At 40.4% G+C, this 15203-nt stretch overlaps 1 protein-coding gene across 1 annotated transcript in view; it reads right to left on the minus strand.

Annotated features, from left to right (window-relative positions):
- Yes1 (YES proto-oncogene 1, Src family tyrosine kinase) overlaps nucleotides 1–6934 on the minus strand; it is a 76392-nt gene extending 69458 nt beyond the window's left edge. Inside the window, exon 1 of the mRNA XM_005369941.3 lies at nucleotides 6711–6934. The gene's annotated coding sequence lies outside the window, so the exon portion shown is untranslated. The remainder of the gene's footprint in view (nucleotides 1–6710) is intronic.
- Between the last annotated feature and the right edge of the window lie 8269 nt (nucleotides 6935–15203).

Consider the following 15203-nt stretch of genomic DNA (forward strand, 5'->3'; position numbering starts at 1 on the left):
CCATCATGAATTCACATAAACACAATAACCAAATTTTAAAAATTAAATCTGAATTATAATGATAGTAGATATTTTCCTGTTACAGTGTGGCAATGTCCTCATCCAAATAGCTATGAATTATTTGATAACTGCTTCAAAGGTCAGTTAAGAAATCAATTTCCACTGGGTGGTGGTGGCACAGGCCTTTAATCCCAGCATCAGGGAGGCAGAGGCAAGCAAGATTTCTGAATTCAAGGTCTGCCTAGTCTACAGTGTGAGCTCCAGGACAGCCAGGGCTTCACTGGGAAACCCTGTCTCAAAAAAAAACAAAAAACAAAAAACAAACAAACAAAAAAGTTTCAGAAGTATCACACACTTTATACCACTATCTTAGTTAGGATTTCTATTTCTGTAAAGAGACATCATGACCACAGCAACTCTTATAAAGGACACCATTTTATTGGGGATGGCTTACAAGATCAGTGGTTTAGTCCATTATCATCATGCAGGCAAACATGGTTACTGGAGAAGCTGAGAGTTCCTCAGGCAGCAAGACTTGATCCACTGACCACGCCTGAGCCTCTGAGACCTCAAAGCCTGTCCTCAGTGACATACTTTCTCCAACAAAGACACACCTAGTCCAGCAGAGTCATACTAAAATCAGGAACCATCTGGCTCGACAACCTTTTACCTAAGAAGTTTACTAAATTGACAAAGCTATGGAATTGGTCACTATTATAAATGGAATCCTGTACACTAATTAAAAAGAAGCATGTCTTTATAAAAGTTGATGTATTTTTTTTATTCTTTCCTCATTATACCGCATTTCCTTCTCTGCTCCTTTCCATAGGCCTGACTGCCATTACTTTAAGGTATCCTTATCTGTAAAAGACGACTCACATGAGAACAAAGGTTAGATAGACTTCAATAAGTCTGCCGCAGAACAATTCTAAGTATTAACTTATATATGTGAGCCATCAACCCTATCTCACTCCAACTGCTCTTGAATGTTAAGGAACTGAAAATTATTTAAAGCACAAAGAGGGGAGGGGAAGACAGACAGACTACTGAAACAACTTAAGCCTCTAGATATACATTGGAAGTTTTAATGGTCAGCACTTTCCTTCCTGCACTTCCTAAACCCTGCCAAAACCACAGCATAATGTGTCCCAAGTACTATACATTCCTTCAAACACATCACAGCAAATGAGTATATCTCTTTTCTTTCATCCTAGGGAGAGATAAACCTAAATTACAATATTGTCAATTTTAGTATGATAAATTATCAAATGTATTTCAGATTTTAACGAAAACGGGATTTTTTTATAACTCAAGAATAAACTGTATTCATTAAAACTGTAAAAAATAGGTCTCGAGAGGTGGTTCTTCCATTAAAGGCTAGGCTCACAACCAAAATGCCAAAACTTTAAAAAGTATTTCTTTAAAATAAACGTTCCTAAAGACTAGTTTAACTTCAACTGATTTTTAGTTTATAAAGAAAACCTTTAAAATTCTCATTTGAAAGATTATTTTAAATTATTTTATATAATGTAGAACAAAACTTTGAGAGCAAAAGAAAGCTGATATTATTTAAATTTAATCTATAAAAAGCACTAAGCTGATTTTATTAATTTTGGTAAGGATATACAAAAAATGTTTATTATGAGCACACACCTTTAATTCCAGTACTCGGGAGGCAGAGGTAGGTGCATCTCTGTGAGTTCAAGGGCAGCCTGGTCTACAAGAGCTATTTCCAGGACAGGCTACAAAGCTACACAGAGAAATCTTGTCTTGAAAAACCAAAACAGAAAAAAGAAAAAAGGAAAAGTCCACAGTTATAGTCATATGGTTATACTGCAAACCACATCTTTGATACAATTCAAAGATTATTTCTTAGGCTGGTAAAATGTCTGATTAGTGAATAAAATTGAACAGTGAGTTCAATCTCAGAACCCACATGATAGAAGAGAATGGTCTCCTGAAGGTAATCTTCCTCTCCCACTCCCTCCTCCTTTCCCCCTCCCCCTCTCCCTTCTCCAAGTTTTCCTCCCCTCCTTTCCCTCCCCGTCCTCCTCTCCCTCTCTCTCTCTCTCTCACACACACACACACACATACACCTAAATAAACAAATAAATGTAAAAGTTTTAAAAATTCTTTACTGTGGACTACTATAGAAACAGCCCCTTGCTACAGAAACATTTTGTCAACAACAACAACCCAGAAAGAAATACTACAATTTTAGAAGAAATATCTTTGTCATATGAGCTTTTTACCAGTCTCTTGTTAAATGACCTTATGACAACATACACTTAAGCATGCTCAGTCTTCTATATATCTCTTCCTTAAAGTTTGAACTCTAATCCCCACCTCAAATTAGCCAAACCCTGAACTACCCAGTATTATCAGGATTAGTAAAAGGAATTGATTGTCCCTGCATTTTCAGTAGATAGCTGTATAAGATGCTACGATTATCATTTCAGAGGCAACAAAATTTGCCAATGGCATCTTCTAGTCTAAAATTTTCCATACATAGCTGATAGTGTATTTGCATGCTGATTTTTTTCTTTTACTTTTGAGATAAGGTACTACTAAATGGTCTAGGCTGACCTTAAATTCCCAATCCTCCCATCTCAGCCTTCTCCCCAATAGATGGTGGGAATACAGACTACCATGTATTGCTAGTACTTGTACTTGTTGAGGCTTATGTTCTGAAATACCAACAATAATAAATAAGAATTTTGGATTTTTACTTCCAAATTTCAGACAGCAGGGGACAAGCTATGGGTAGCTGGTTCTAGAACTAACCCCTCTAGAGGGTCTTCCACTTTTTATTAGAAAAGAAAAATGTAGATTGGTACATCAGAAATCCAGTCATTCCCCCAAATAGTAACAGTAGTTAAAGTAAAGTGGAATATGTTAAATGTTTCTCGAAACCCAAGAAGAGACACCAAAGGGTGCTGCTAGGCAAGGAGATGAGACACTGAGGTCTCATCATTGTAATTCAGGCCTTCAGTACATGATGCTATACTTTGTAATCACAGGACTTTCCACCTTTCTTGGAGTATACTTCCGAATCTAAAGGGTAAATCTCAACTCAGATCAAGATATGCTGCCATCAAGTTGGCTGGTTCCAAGACAATAGTAGTGAGTGCTACGGCAGCCAAGAATTCCTTTGCACAGACTTGCTCAAATAACACTGGCAGCAGCACTGGCTCTTCTTTTTCTATCTTGACTGTTACTATAGCTCCTTTTGCTAAATCCGCCTCTGAGTTTAGACAGGAGCTAGATGGCTCATAATCACCCAGCAGCTGCAGCTGAGCAATACTCAGCTAATTGTGGCACTGGAGCAGCTGAGAAAAGAAAAAAGAAAACATATACCCTACCACAGCCACACAAACGGCTTTACACAGTACTTGTTAAGACACCAAGATACGTTAATAGGAATCAAGTATTTCCTTTAAGAAGCAGCAACTGGATCTTGCTAGAGGACTTGTATTTATATTATAAACCAGTTTAAATGTGAAACAAAGGTGACCTAGTCATGTAGCCCTCAGAACAATAGAAGATCTTACTAAAACTTCCTGTAAATATTCACACAGGGCCAGAGTAACAAATATCACCTTTACAACAGGGCAAAGTTCCTGTGACATAAGAACTTGGCACAGATGCAATCTCTTCTTCAGTGCTCCATTACAACAATGTTAAGCAACAAAATCAACAGCTAAAACAGCACACGACTACACAGGATAAAGCAGCATCTAGCAACTACACTGTCTCTGAAACGCACCCAAACGGTCACTATTTTCGTCTGCAACAAAAGTGTATTATTTCTTCAGACTCTACCCACTTCATTAAGTGTCAATAAGGAAAAAATTACTACATAACAAGAATCTCATGGGAATATCAAAACTAACAGACAAACTTTTTAGTTAAATCATTACTGCTCTGGAGAAAAAACAGAATGAAAGTGAAGACTTGCTATATCACTTTTGTCATGGTACCTGATTTTCTCAAAAGTAGGTACTTGATAACAGAACAACATCCATTCATTCAATAAACATTTTGATTACTTACTATTACTTATATTTAAAAATAGTAAAGGTTGATATAACAACAAAAACTATGAGTATTTCTATGAAAAATAATTTTTTTCAAATTTATCTCATTATTGTACATCTGGAAATGTGTGGTATTTTCAAGGCAGTTATACATACAGGCTAGTACATGACAGTTACGATGCAGAAAGCCTAAACCTGTTAGCAAAGGAGAGCCCAGGGAGTGTTCTAAAGTCAGTCACCAATGATTAAATTTTTTAACAAAAAGTGGAAAGATTGAAGGATGTGACAAGAAACCAGGTTATCCCCCCAAATTATTAGTTTAATCCAAACACCATCTATACTGCATTACACTGGGCATCTTAAAAATATGTTCATGTAAAATATAAAACCTACGTACAGAAAAACACACAACTATATGACTTGATGAATTAAGATAAACACATCCACGACCCCAAGGTTAAAAGAACTTTCCTAACCAAGCCGTGATGGCGCACATGGTGGCGCACATCTTTAACTCCAACACTGGGAAGGCAGAGGCAGGTGGATTACTGTGAGTACCAGGCTAACCTGGTCTACAGGGCAGTTTCTGAACAGCCATCCCTGTTACAAAGAGAAACCCTGTGGAGAGGAGGGGGAATTTTTTCCTACTACTACAGAAGTAGGGGTGCTTATCACAGCTGCCTCCCTCCCTCTTATGCAAATTACTTCCTTGTAGTTCTTTTTAAATACTAGTTTTATCACTTAAGTTTACATTTCTAGACCATTTCTAGATGTCAGAACCTTTTTTAAAAAAATCTGTTTATGCCTCTTTCCTAAATCATGGCAACTGGAGCTAAATGTTTTTTTTAATTTACCCATAATAAGCTATTTACCACTAGTACTAAGCAATTTTAGAACTACAAATAAATAAAGATTAGTAATAATTCATTTGTGATGGGTCACTAATCTTCTTTCAGCACTTATAAACACAAAAATAAAAATTTATTTGCATAGACAATGATTTTCTGGAGTTTCCTCAACTAAAAACAAACTTTTGACTATACATTAATATTATCCTTTGACCATAAGACAAAAGTCTATACCTCTCCCAGGAAGACAGGTCAGGGCTGTAATTTCACTTTCAGTTAACAGAAAGGAGTCAATTTTGTGGTTTGTGAAGTCAGCAAAAACAGGCTGCAAAATTAAAGCTATGTTAACATTACCATGGTTATGGCAAAGTACATATTTTAAGAGTCCTTCTAGCTTTTATGCTGGAGACATGAATACAAACTGTCTTGTTTTAATCAAAGGCAATAGTTTCGGTTTTTTCAAATTTAGGACCCTCTGAAATGTTAACCAGTATCTAAATTCTTCACTGTGGTTTAGCTGGTACTCAAAAAATAAGATATAGCTAAATGCTGACATGGCTAGAAGAAAGGAAATATTCCTCTGGTGTACAACTTTCATGCAGTTTGTGTTCTCTCATATGTGATGCATACAAGAACTTCGGCTTTTAATTTAACATCCTCTTTCCTGTCCACTCAAAATGTCCACAGTCACTGGACTTCTTAATAGAGTTGAACAAGTATTTCACATTAAGTTCATATGACAAAAGCACATTTTGTAACATTTTAAATTTAGAAATTAAACAGAATTTTAATATATACTTTCAATTGTCAAGATACTTTTGGTACAGTAATCTTACAGTATAATGCACAAAATATACTACAACATGGTGTCCTGGGAAATCACCTATATGAAAACACAGCTGTGGGACACACCTACATGACAAACGACAGAGCTGCAAAGTTGTGGGTGTACTGCAGACTTTTCATTTATTTATTTTGATAACTGCCATTAACCATTTCATGACTGTTTCGATCACTTATGTAAAAAAAAAAAAAAAAAGCCCACACTATGCCCCGTTCACTACAGAAGTCCCTATTCCAGAAACGATATTCCCACTTTCTTAAAGCAGCTCTTCCGCGTGTCCAATAAAGCAAATGCTGGAAATAATTACCAAAAAGAAAAACAGACTCTCAGACAAAATTTTCATTAACACGGGATAAAGAGCCGAACCCAACACGAGGCAGAGTGTCAGGGCACCTTTAAAAGAGGCCTCTGAATATAACAATTCCCATCACCTTCAGCCCCAAACAAAGGAAAACTTTATAAACTCGTCGCGGTTTTCAATCAAACCTTGCACAGACGGATGCTCACCAACTCTCACCCCTACCCCACCCCAGCCCCACGTCCCAGTCCTCGCTCCGGAAAGTTGCTGCGGGCGTCAGGCGACACAGACCTCTAGCCGCTAAGTCAAGAAGGGGCCACTCCCCTGCCTCCCGCTCGTCCTCACTCGCGAGTGACCCGAAGCCCTTTAGGACGCAGGGCGCAAGAGCGGCCCCGACGTCGACTAGACTACCAGTCGGACTCTCGCAGGATCGGGAAGGACTAGACGGGAAGGGGGACCGAGGCTGGGGGCCAGCAGGTAGCGCGCCCGGGAGACACGCCCGCCCGCCCGACCGCAGGAGGGAGAAGTTTCTCCACAACTTCCCGACTCCTGGCCCCGCCGGCAGACAGCGGCAGGAACGGCGGCGCCTCGAGAAGCCGGGGAGCGGGAGGACGGACGCCGGGGCCTAGCGCTGCCCGGCCGGGGTCAGCAGCTTCCGTCGCGAGGGCCCGCCGCGAGCCTACCTGCCGTCTGGCCGCACTCGCACGGGTCGCTGGGGGAGACGGTGGTCGGCCGAGGCGCACGCCCGCGCGGCCCTCTCTCCGTGCTCCGTCTCCTGCTCGCGGGGCGCCGGGAGGCGGCGACGACGGCACAGCCGGCCCGGGACACGTTACTTGAGGAGGAGGGAATTCCCGTGCGCCCGCACCCCACGGCCTCCCTCTCTTCCCCTCCTCCCCTCCTCCCCTCCTCCTCCTCCTCCCCCTCCTCCTCCTTCTCCTCCTCCAGCCGCCGGCCCCGCCCCTCCGTTCCCGACGGGGGCGGCAGCGCGGGGCGGGGGCTGAGGCTCCCTGCGCGCGCCCGCTCACCGGAACTCGCGCCTGGCCGCGCTGCCTGCTTCGAGCGCCTTCCGGCGCCGGATCTCTGTGCGGGGTTCGCGCGCGGCCGGGAGGCCAGGTCGTGTCACGCCTGCCAGCCCAACATGGCGGCGGGGGCCAGGCGGGCTCCTGAGGGGGCGTGAAGAGAAAGCTACACAGGCCTGCGGCGCCTTCCCTCCCGCGCTCCGACTACCGCGACGGGCACAACGGAGCTCGGCCCGGCTCTCCGTAGCGCCGAGGGTCGTGGGGCTTTGTTTTGTGGGGTGGCCGGGGTTGAGGTTCTTTGGAGAGTTTGACTTTTCGTTTCTCAGCCTTGTGTCTACGCAGTCTTTGTCACTGATAGTAAAATCTCAGCCCAACCGCGTGAGCCAGCGCGGCGGTGCTGACACCCTGGTCGGGATCCAAAAACGTTCTCTTCTGGCCTCTTTCCGAAGCTGGGATCCTGTCCCTGCCCCAGAAGCTTCCTGTTGACTGTAGGTCGAACCAGCCTTGCCGGGAGAGGAACCGAAGCTGAGTTGTGTTGGCAACTCTCCCAGGAATGGTGGCTTTCACTTGGTGCGGGACAGCATATTATTTGATCCTACTAAGAGGGAACCCAGACTATAGCTCTGCTTGACAGATGTTAAAACTGAGGCGAGGGCCCCCTGGGTTTTCCCTTTCCGAAGGCCATGCATCTTTTTTCTGTTTGCCTTGTAGAAAAGGAAGGGTTCAGAAGGAACTGGGGTAAAGATGAGAGGCAAGATCGAGAGACTTGGCTAAAGCCACTTCACCCTTGTCAAACCCTTGATTTCCCTTTTGTATTTTGTATTTCCTGTTTGGTGGGGATATCCGAAGTATTGCTGTGGTTAGTTATTAAGGACTCTTGGTTTCCTTTGTGGCTTTCAACAAAGTTCAGAATCATCTTCGGCATAGTCTCGAATAGCACCACCAACTGTGTCATTGTTCTGGTATTTTGTAACTTAAACGGAAAAAAAAACTTAAAAGTTTTGAAAGTTTCAAAACAAAGGTATTGGAATTCACATGAACAACTACATGTAATGCTTTATTTTGCCATTGTTTGGGGCATTAAGTTTTTCATATTGATGTATATTCCATTTTTCTTAAAACTAGAATTTTACCTATTTGAGTTGTTCCGTTTCTAAACCTCCAGAGTTTAGTAGAAATATGTGTGCCCCTAAACGCAATCTCAAAAACAAAACAAATAAAAACCCTTCCCAATGTTAGTTTAGCCTGCTTTGAATTTGTTCTGTATCTTTTGTTACTTTGTGACTTTTTTTTCCGATACAGGGTCTTGTTTAGCCAGGCTGGTTTTGAGCTTGCTGTGTAGAGGATGGCCTTGAGCCCCTGCTTTACCTCCACCTCCCAGTCCTGGGGTTGCAGGTAGGTGCCAGCGCACACAATTTCTGTATTTTAAGGTAGGGAGAGGGCATCAAAATCACACCTACAAATTATGTATTACATTTAATGGCTATTAATTTTAGAAATATTTAAAACTACTTTTTAAGAAAGTGACAGAATCTGGAAAGTTTTGCTGAGTTTGGTGTTACAGAAATTAGTCTGAGCTAAAAACCTGTTTGTGAAATGGACAAGTGAAGGATGTCAGCCCCTGGTTCCCTCTCGCACTGTGTTGTGGTGTGATAAGGACCTATCTTGAAGCTTCCGGAAAGTGAGCCCTAGGAAAGAAGGGGAAGGTCAGGGGAAAGTTTAAACTATATTAGGTATTTCTAAAACTAAGATATTCTTATTAAAGCTTTTTAGTGCTTAAAATTACTTGGCTGGAAATTTGAATTATTAGAAATTGAACTGATACACAATGGAACCTGTGATTCTGCCTGGAAATGTTTTTGTTTAGGTTAAACTTCTGCTCTCAGGGAGAGATCTGTCGTCCCCCCCACACACACACTAAGGCCCTGATGATGTCATTTTCTCTTCCTGTAACTGAAAGGCCAGCTGCTTTGCATAAGGTGCATGCAGTATATGATCTCAAACACCAGACAGATTTTTCAAGATGTCTTTTATCCATTAGAAGCAGGATATCCTTGTAACCACATGGCACCTGCTGTTATCTATACCACCTTGACTTTGTCTTTTCCAGCTGGCCATGCCTACTCCAAGGACCCATCTAGAAAGAGCACAAGAGCTTCCCTAAGCTAAGACTTGTAGGATCAGGCATTTCTTCTTGAGTGTGAGGCTCATTGTGCTGAGCTCTCTGAAGAGTACAGTGATCCATCACTTTCTTAAACCTTGTATTTTCATTACCTTATACTGGACCTGGTGGTTTTGTTTTTGTTTCCTCCCCACTGTCTAAGAGAACTAGAATAACAGGCATGTGAACATGCCCTACAATGAATACACATTTATATGAAGTTCAGCAAATCCACCCTGTCTTCTTGATGCTTTTTATTGCTTTCTCTGGCTTTTAACTTTGTGGTTATGTGGTACCTCCTCCGATCCAGGGCTGTTTTGTAACAATCTAGTTTTTGCTTTTACATCTTTGGGATCCATTGACGTAGTCTCTGACTTGAATCCTTCTAGTTTCTTTTTAGTTTGGATTAGGCTTAGAACAAAATCCCCACTTTCAATTCTAGCTCTTACTATTCATGCAGCTTGCTTCTTCTCAGAAGTCTTGCCTACATTTTCAAACTCCTTCCATGTTGACATTTCATTCTGCTCATTTAACTGCAACTTCTACACTGAATTTACACTTGACATCCTATGTGTGTCCTCTGCAGAGTGATCTATAGAAAGTAGTGGTTGTTGATGCTTTTTGAAAAAGGGAATCTATGGATCTAGAAATGTAGCTCAGTTGATAGAGAGCTTGCTTAGTCTACACAGAGCCACAGAGCTGTAGGTTCCATCTCCAGCGCTAGGTAAACCCTGTGTGCCTGTAATCTCAGAGGTAGAAGCAGCTGAGGAGGAGTTCAAGGTCATCCTTTGCTTGGTCTTGAGTTCTAGACCTATTGTAAGGGAGACTTGGTTGATGAGAAGGATATGGGGAGAAAAGTGTTTCTAAGATTTTCTGAAAACTAGTTCTCTACCTAGTAACTGGAATTTAAACCTGTTCTCTGAATACATGTACTACTAATAGGCTTCAATCTGGAATTTTGAGTATTTATTTTTAATTTGGGGAGAGATATGCACTGTGGTGCTTTCGAAGGTGAGATCACAGCTTATGGAAGTTGGTTTCTCTTCCACCATGTGGATCCTGGAAATTGATTGCAGGTTCTCAGTTTTTGTGGCAAACATGTTTACCAGCTGAAGCATCTGTTTGGTCCTCTAGAATTTTGAATTTTGAAAGTAACTCAGATTATTCTTGGAGCTGGACTTGGATTCCCCATACCTTCCTTGTTTCCTGACTAAGCCTGCTTCTCTAGTCTTCCTGCTGATTCTCTAAACGTACTCTAATAAATTTCTTTCGGCTTAAGTACAGAGTCTGTTCTTTGCAAGTGAGAAGCCCAATTTAGAACCTAGCTCTTGAGAGACCGAAGCAAAGCATCAGGAGTTCTAGGCCACCCTCAGCTACATACTGAGTTCCAGGCTAACCTAGGCTCCTCCTGTCTCAAACGAAACAAAAACTCCCAGAAAACAAAACACAATTTTGTATTTCTGTCAGTCACCTCAGTCCTGTGAGGGCAGGATTTCCTACTTTCTGTACAGCCTAGAAGTGGGACACTTAAAGGGGATTTTCACAGAGAGGGATAAAGGAGCTGCACAGCCAGTAGAGATAGGAGCTTGGAGGAGCCCCAACACAGATTGATGTGCTTCTAGCCAGGCATAAAGCTGACATCAGTCCTCTTACCTACTTGAAGCAGTCAAGGCTTTGAGATCATGGCCTCACTCTTCCCCTGAGCACTAATGCCAACCCCAGACTCCTGCTCAGCACAGTTTGGACAGCAGCTACCCTAAATTGAAATATGTTCAAAGCCATCATCTCCTCCCATAACCTGTACTTGCAGTTCCTATAACAACTCATTCCTAGAATGAGTAGCCTTTGTTGAGTATTGGGCCTGTGCTTTTCTGATCCCTTTAGCTGGTGTGTAATCATATTGGCAGTGTTTCTGGCCTTGCATTTAAACTCCTTTAAATTGGTACCAGCTTGCTACTTCTGGAGATCTTTACACATGGATTAGGAGAAGTAGAATCTAACTTTGCTTGAAGGTAAGATGTTGAAGTTAGAATGTTTACCAGAACTGATAGTTTAGAAAAGAAACTAAATCAAGCAATGTCTTTTAAGTTGATTAAATGTGACCATGAAGCATGAAATATTGATATTTGGAAGCTCTTTAATAATAATATGTTTTACTAGGTGATGCCAGCTTGGGTTTTATACTGTGTTTAAGCTTTTCAATCTTTTTTTTTTTAAATCTTTCTAAATCTGAACATTTTATTTCATTTTTAGCTACAAAGATCACTTTTTCATTGGTGACTAACCAAATTTTAAAACTTGGCTCATCATAAACTACAATGTCTTTAATCCTTTAACAAAATGTATTCACTCTGACTTGTATGTGAGTAGGGCTTTTGATTAGTTGAATTGTTTTTTGTTTTTTTTCTTACTAAAACACATAGTGGTGCTTGCCTTTAATCCTAGCACTTAGGAGGCAGAAGTTTACCAGGGCTACACAGAGAAACCCTGTCTCAGAAAAGAGAGAGAGAGAGAAAGAGAGAGAGATTGATTTATATTAACTATTTAAAGTAAGACCCATATTTGGTGAATTGTGTTTTAAGTCATGTGAATGAATGTATTAATCAGATCAGCAATGCAGATAATAAAGTTGATAAAAACACCAGCAACACAATGGGGAATATTATTTTAAGGTGTGTGATGTTTGTTTGTTTATTTATTTGCTTTTTCAAAACAGGATTTCTCTGTAGCTTTGGCATGCACCACCACTGCCTGGCATGTGACTTTTGTTTATGCTCCATTTGATTAACTCTGTGAAGCTGTTATTTTTTGCCTGTCTAAAACATGATGGTCTAATAAAAAGCTGAACAGCCAATAGCAAAGCAGAACAAGAATAGGCATGCTTGGTATACAGAAAGTATAAATAGAAAGAGAAACCACGAAAGGAGAAGGCAAGTACAAGGGGAGGAGGATGTCAGGGGCCCTGCAACCCAGCCAGCCACAGGGTAAGAAGGAAAGTAAGACATAATCAAGTAAGAAAAGGAAAAAGCCTAGAGGCAAAAGGTAGTGGGATAATTTAAATTAAGAAAAGCTAGCAAGATACAAGCCAAGGGAAGGCCAGGCATTCATAACTAAGTGTAACACCCGATTCTGTGTTACCCCCTCAGTACAGTTCGCGCACCACTGTACCTTACACTAGTCGGGCAAGGGCCTGGAGATTGAAAGAGACCTGGGTCATTCGAAAGGAGATCAACTGAGCTACATTTCCAACCTTTATTATTCCCTTTATAGTGCTACACTATAAATTGTTAAATTTAAATCTGGCTGCTAATGTCTAGGAGACCAGAAAGAATTCTGCAAATCCTTTGCAGAATTTAAAAAGGAATGGCGACTCCTGGCTGAGGCTGAGATGGATCCCTCCCCATGCCCACACATTTTCCATAAGTCTTTCCTTGGAATTATGTTTAAGATAATGATCCCAGCAAAGAGTGTAAGTAATGTAGAGAAAAAGAAGTTGTATAAAGCATATCATGAGACATGAACTTCTGGTTTGTAAAACCTTCTTTGGGGAAATCAGATTACAGATTTCTTTGAGCACATTTCACAGGGCTATTAGCCAGTAGAAAGTATGCAGAACCTGTGTGACCAGCCACATAAAGAATTCCTGATCATTTATTTTTTTTTTTAATAAAGACAAGTACCATTCATTTCACAACTGACACACATCAGGCAAGTTTTTAATGACTTTAGTTCCCTTATTCCGATCCTATTTTCAGGTAACAATGAAAAGTGAAAGCCTGAAGAGTCAAAAATTCCGTTTGTGACAACTACAAAGGGAATATCATTCTAATTTATAAATGTTTAAGTTGAGGAAAAAGGTTTAGGGATGTGAACCAAGATGACCTCTATTAACTGATAGATTGTTCCCAGCCATGCAGTTGTGTTCCTCCCCGCCACCCCGGCACCTACTTTCTTAACTACATACTAGTAAATGGTAACTATAAGTAATATGTGGGTTAAGAGTTCTGCTAAAGTTAAAATTTAATTTTTTTTTTTGAGTGTGCAGTTTATTGAGAGAAGGATAAAGGGAAGGGAAGAGAGAGACAGAGGAGGGGAGGAATGTGAGAGAGAGAGAGAGAGAGAGAGAGAATTTAAGTCTTAACTATAGGCCAGATCCTTCCTGGAAATGTAGCTCAGTGGTGGAGTTCTAGCTTAACATATCCAAGGCCCTGGGTTCAATCCCTTGCACCAAAGAGAGGAGAGAATTTGAATTCTCACATAATGGAATACTTTTGACTGTTTATTATGAACCGATTTTTATTCTCTGCAAAATAATGGTAATTTTATTATGAGAATATTATAAAATTATATTTATAACATAGTAGCACTTTTTCATACTTAGAAATTATAAACATCTTAAATACCTCCATTATGAACTATTCTCTAGCTTATGACAATAAGAACATTAAAATAAGGGGGAGGGAAATGGGAGGCGGTGGCGGGGAGGAGACAGAAATCTTTAATACATAAATAATAATAAAAAAGTAATAAAAGCATGACGCACATAAAAAAACAAAAAACAAACAAAAAAAGAACATTGAAATAAAGTGATTTCCTAGTTTCTCTTGCTAAGGCAAATTTTTTATTACTTAAATTCTTAAAGTGGATGAAATGTAGGAATATATCCTACTTTTAGACAGCCCACAATAGAATATATACAAAGATGAATAATAGCTAATTTTTCTAGACTAGAAAATAAACATTGGTGGTTTAGTGTTGGGTTAGATTTTAGGCAGAAAGAGCGGGAGTGTTGAAAGGCAGTGGAATATAATCTGGAAAGGTCTTTCCAGAAAGACCTATGGTGGGGCCATAGGTATAGCTTGAGTTCCAAATGTGCATAAAATATAATGTTTAAAATATCAGAAATCTCAAGTTTGTATAGGGGGATAGTAGGAAGGAGTGGTGTTCAATAAGTGAGCATGAAACCTTTCACACTGAATGTGACATTTTTTTATAAAATATCTTCTGCTTTCACTGCACTGAACTTCTAAAGAATGAACTTTATTTTATCAACTCGTATGGCTTTTGTGTCTATCCCATTACTTTCAGTGTCTGGCAAAAGAAAGGAATTCTGCCAGTGTTTGTTGAATGGATACATGAATGAATAAATTAAGAATTAAGAGGACAGGTAGATTGAGTGAGTTACTCAAAGTCAAACATTTGGTGGGTGATGAAGTTATGACTGGCAAAAAACATTATTTCTGAGAGGAAGTATGGAGTGCTACAGTGATTATTTTTTTATTTTTGGCTTTTGGAAAATTTCATAGGTGTTTCTTAAGAAGCTTCCACTAAGGTTCTTCGGATAAATGGATCCAACACAATGCACATAGGCACATATCATAAGGAATTGATTCATATAGTCACCGTAGCTGGGATGTTATACACCGTGTGTTATCATACCAGAGACCAGAGCTGGAGAACAGATAGCACAGTTTTAGGTAGAGGCTGAAGATGTGATAAGTTGTAGGTGGGAGTAGGGGAGCTGGCCCAGTGGCTCAAGTGCTTGCTACGCAAGTGTGAGGACAAGAGTTCGTGTCTCCAGAACCCATGTAAAGTCTGGAAGAGTATTGTGTGTATTTATAATACCAGTACTTCTATGGCAAGTTGGAAGCTGAGGAGAACCCTTGGAAGTTCTTGCTTTCACTATTCTGACTGGAACAGTCTCTCTGCTGATGCAATGCTATTACTGAGTTATTTGAAGCTCACTTAAAAGATACGATTTGAAAATAGCATCAAAGAATGCTATGGAAATAAAAAAGTGTTGCAATTTCATGTCTCTAGCTTCAATCTAAGACTTAAACATTTTAAAACTTAAAATTATACTATTCTGGGTTGGAACACTCCTCCTGTCCCTCTCCCTCAAACCCTCCAAACAAAGCAAAATGTAGCAATTGGTGAGCAGCAGCAAGAAGTAAGGGACAAATAGGCAAAGTTCATGGGAAGAAGGCAAACTTGAG

Source organism: Microtus ochrogaster, unplaced genomic scaffold, assembly GCF_000317375.1.
Source record: "Microtus ochrogaster isolate Prairie Vole_2 unplaced genomic scaffold, MicOch1.0 UNK67, whole genome shotgun sequence".
Classification (NCBI taxonomy): domain Eukaryota; kingdom Metazoa; phylum Chordata; class Mammalia; order Rodentia; family Cricetidae; genus Microtus; species Microtus ochrogaster.